This window comes from Asparagus officinalis, chromosome 1 (assembly GCF_001876935.1).
Source record: "Asparagus officinalis chromosome 1, Aspof.V1, whole genome shotgun sequence".
Lineage (NCBI taxonomy): Eukaryota > Viridiplantae > Streptophyta > Magnoliopsida > Asparagales > Asparagaceae > Asparagus > Asparagus officinalis.
This window is the reverse complement of record NC_033794.1, coordinates 78536629-78541624: the sequence shown is the minus strand read 5'-3', so window position 1 is coordinate 78541624 and position 4996 is coordinate 78536629.

Below are 4996 nucleotides of genomic sequence, written 5' to 3'. Positions count from 1 at the left end.
CTATCGCATTTTTAGTTCTAAATACGAGGGTCATTTCCAGAACGTGAATATCACATTTGACACATTCAAACATGTTTTAAACGGTTCCAAAACTATTTTTAACAAATTAAGGGTATTAAACCCTCATTAAGGAGTGACTCAAGGGGGCGGTTACACCCTTTAAACCCCTATAAATAGCTGAGAATTAAGCTACAAAAGGAACCTTTTTTGGATCATATTGAATTGGCTTTGGTTGGACCTTTTGGTGCTTTGAAAGCTTGGCTTTTGAATCATTTTCGGTTGAAGAACTGATCGGATTATTCCAGTTAAAAAGGATCAGTTCCTTTTCTAAAATTAACTCTTTTATATAGTTCTAAAACTCGTCTAGAGTTCTTAAACTCATTTAGAGTTCTAAACTTGCCTCGCAAGTTTTTCGAAGACATTAAGTCAAGAAGAGGATACAAAGTTTCACAAAGCTACGTGCTCGGATTGTCAACAGGATATGAGAATCAAACTCCCATCGACATCAAGAAGAACCTAGTTTTAAACAAAGTGGTAGGTCTTCGTCGATCTTTCTCTTTTTTGTAAATCGAAAAACCGATAAGAGAAATTGTAATTTCTTTCTCTAAGTCAATTACACAGAGGTTATGATGAGAGATTGTAATCATTCTTTTCTTAAATCAGTTAGGGAGATTAATACAAGTTTATTTCTTAATTTTTCTTACAATTTTCCTCACAAACACTTATCTCGAGTATGGGTTACGACTGCCACTTCATCCCTTCATTAGGGATGTATGCATCGCCCTGAGGGTTTCCTCCTCTTAATTCACCCCAAATGCAATTTGGGTTATGGAAGCCTTTATTGTCATCTGCCACCGGGTTAGTGTCTTGTCGACTATGCGATTGCTTGGGCATCAGGTTAGCATCAAGTCAATGAGGAGGGACCCGCATTACTTCTTTGACTACAGCAGAAGTTTTTAATTTGTTTCGGACACTCCAAATTCCAATAGGGACTGGAAGGAGAACTTTGTTTGGGTCTTGGGCGTTGACGGCGTTCTCACCTACCCTAATTGGCCTGAAGTGGCCAAGGATGTGCTGAGGCTGTATCCCCTCAATCTCTAAGAGAGGCAGCAACTGGAGATGATCCGCTCCTACATCGGGTCCTGGGAGAGGAGCAATCTTTTCGAGACGGGATCTCTTGGAATGGCGGACGTGTCCATGATCTTGTCCTCCGAGGTCGACAAGGCGAGGGCGATTCTGTTGGCCCTTCCTCTTGAAGGGAGCCATAAGAGGAAGGTGAGGGGTGAGGAGTTGGGATCAGCTTCAAGGTACCAAAAGAGATTGAGGAGAGATCTCACCACTGAGGAGGCGGACGACTTGAGTTCGAGAGTAGCTGAGGTTGCTACCCAACTTGTAGGGCGGAGAGTGAGGGCTAAGAAGGTGAATGCCCAAAAGGGCTAAGGCCCCAATAGGCCGATGAGGTAGGTCGAGGTCAACTTAGCTGAGGTACATCGGTTGACTGAACAGCAGTAGTTGACTATTCATGTTGCTTGGCCGGATAGGGTCGTCGTTGTTGATGACTCTCCTCCCCCTAGGGTAGAGTGGGTGGTCCTAATTGTCGTTGATGTAGAAGTTAGAATCTCTGTTGAGGAGACAGCCGAGCTAAGACCTAGGACCGGCCCCTGCCGCATGCCGGGCAATGAGCCTGTTGGGACATCCGGGGGTGTCGATGAGCAAGTGGCGCCTCTGTTAGGATCCAAGGCAGACAAATACGACGAGACGCAAAGGAGATTTTGGCCATTCTACCATGGGACTCTAGAGCTTCATCATCAATCTTAGGACAAGTCGAGGGTCATGCTAGTGGGAGAGCCGCCAGACCCCTGTTCACCTAGGAAGGAAATCCTTGAGGGCGACAAGTTTGTCTTGAAGGTACCCCTCGACATTGAGGTTTTGATCATGGGGTCCTTAATGGCCCCAATTATAGTAGTATGCTAGTTCACCCTCCCGAAGGACAAGAGGGTCTTGAGGGAGATGCAAAGCATTGGTATGCATTTGGACCTCAAGGCCTACTTGGTATGGGGTGCTTTTCTAGAGCAGGAACTATTCAACAGCTCACGTACATGCATGAGTTTGCGCAGGAGTGGTAGCCAGAGCTGGTCAAGGAGAGGTCAGCCAAGGAAGAGGCATAGAAAAGGATCACTACCTTGGAGGCCGAGGTGAATAGCAGGGAGGCCGCCTGACGCATGGAGCTGGATGAAAAAGAAAGGCTTCTGAAGGGGTATCAAGGAGCTTCGAAGAGAGGTGGCCCAGCTGAAGGAAGAGGCTGGCCATCTGCATCAAGGGATTTTCGAGCGGGATGGCCGAATGACATCCTTGGCTAGGGAGGTCGAGTCCGAGAGGCACATCAAAGTGGCGGCCGAGGAGGATGCTTGATCAAGTTGTCTCTTAGCTGAGCAACTGAGGCAGGACCTTGAGGAGGAGCGATCGACCTACCATGCGTCCATGATGATTGTCAAGGATTTAGAGGATCAATTAGCTTGCCTAGACTCGAAGCAACATAGGGTGAAGATAGTTGATTAGTGGCACTGTAGTCCCTTTGGTAAAATTAAGGTAGCATTGGATTGTAATGTCCGACGCTCGCATATCTGCCGCCTTGCTGCTCGCCTTGGCTCTTGGAGCCTGATTAATCTCCTGTACGTTTTTATTTACTTTTTCATAGTGCAGACACCATACTGGCAACCTGCACCGCCTTACCCTTACCCCCACATCTTTTGCTGCTTGATCTCCTAAAGGAGATAGAGCTGAGGGGGGGGGGGGGTAGGGTTAAATTTGGCATTGGACGGCGGTGATGACGACGAGCCAGAGGATGATCTTGAAGAAACCCTCCCATTTCCTCTTATGCTGCTTCTACGAAGCCTCTATTAACCCTGCTACTAAAGCTCCTGGCGACTCTGCTACTGTCGCCAAGGACCTCCCAAGCCCGACTCCTGGATCTTGCCGAGAGATCTAATGGCTTGTATCTATCTTCTCTCTTTTTTTTTGTAAATATCGATATGCCTTGTTGTAAATTGACATGGATACTATAATAAAGCTTGTAATAGAACTTTGTTAGAATAAAGATCAATTTTGCTGTCATACTAGAGTATGCTTTCAATTATTCCTTATTTTTTCTATGCTAGCTTGTTTCTTTGTTCTGATTGAGTGAACTAAGTGTTGGCCGTAGTGAGCCGACCGTATTGAGACGACCCAATGGTTGATTAGTCAAGACGACTGGATCATCTCATGCCAATTGTGGGCAAGATGCTCGGGTCTTTTATTGATAAGGACTAGCAAGTTGAAGTGCCTAAGTCTTTTGTCGAAGATGACCAAACAATTGAACTCCATTCCTTGGGTTTACCTATAATGGCACCAAGGGCTTTTTGGCAGAATAGCAACCCAGAGGTTGGGTGCCTAGGACTTATGTAGATGCCTGGGCTTTGATAAATTAGCAACCCTGAGGTTGGGTGCCCATGACTTACATAGACGTCTGGGGCTTGGACAACTCGGAGGTTGTGCCTACGACTGGATCATCTCATGCCAATTGTGGGCAAGATGCTCGGGTCTTTTATTGATAAGGACTAGCAAGTTGAAGTGCCTAAGTCTTTTGTCGAAGATGACCAAACAATTGAACTCCATTCCTTGGGTTTACCTATAATGGCACCAAGGGCTTTTTGGCAGAATAGCAACCCAGAGGTTGGGTGCCTAGGACTTATGTAGATGCCTGGGCTTTGATAAATTAGCAACCCTGAGGTTGGGTGCCCATGACTTACATAGACGTCTGGGGCTTGGACAACTCGGAGGTTGTGCCTAGGACTTACTGAAGTCGACTAGGTCTTTAACAACCCCGAGACTGTGCGTAGGACTTGTAGAAGTGGTAAGTCTTTCACCCTATGAAGGGCCATATTGATGGCAACTTGGCAATATGACAACCCGGAGGTTGGGTGCCTAGAATTTACATAGACGCATGGGGCTTGGACAACATGGAGGTTATGCCTACGACCTACTGAAGTCGACTAGGTCTTTTACAACCCTAAGGTTGTGCCTAGGACTTGCAGAAGTCGACTAGGTATTTCATCCTATGAATGGCCGCGCTGATGACTATTATGTAAAATGAAAACCAGGAGGTTAGGTGCCCAGGACTTGCGTAGATGCCTGGGGCTTCAATATAGCCATGATGGTCGTATGGTGATTGTAGGAGTCGACTATATAGTGAGTGCCTTATGTTTACCCTAAAAAGGTACCAAGGGCTTAGAATCCATGCATAGATTGAGCACTATATGAGTGCGAGACAAGATTCTAGTAAGTTTTAATAATAATTTTATTAATATTAAACAAAATTTGTAGAATTACTGAAAATATCGCCTCAAGTGCTCAATGTTCCAAGGATGCTAGAGAACTCTCCCGTCCAGTGCCCTTAGTTGCTATGTGCATGCTCGCAGCTCTTCTAGGATTGTGTATGGGCCTTCCAAGTTAGGGGCTAGCTTGCCTCTCCGAATATCTTCGTCGAAAGCAGCTTTGCAGGGGATGAGGTCACCAACGCTGAATGTCCATTGTCAGATCTTGCTATTGTAGTAGCGGGTGATTTGTTGCTGATTGGTGACTTAGGTCCGGAGTGCTTTCTCTAGAGTCTTGTCTAAAAGGTCAAGGCTGACTCAATGTCCTTCTGAGTTCATGTCCTTGTCGAAGTGTTGTAGTTGGATGGTCAACATGGCTACTTCAACGGGAGTGTCTGCTTCGACGCCATAAGCTATCTTAAATGGAGTCTCCTCGGTTAAGTTCTTGTGGGTCATACGGTACGACTGGAGGATACTAGGTAACTCTTTAACCCAGTTCCCTACTGTAGTGTGTAACTTCTTCTTCAAGGCTTGTAGGATGCATTTGTTGGCAGCCTCTGCAAGTCCATTGGATTTGGGGTGGGCGACGGAGGAGAACTTCTGGTAAATATTGTATTCCTTGCAAAAACTGTGAAAGCCTCAGG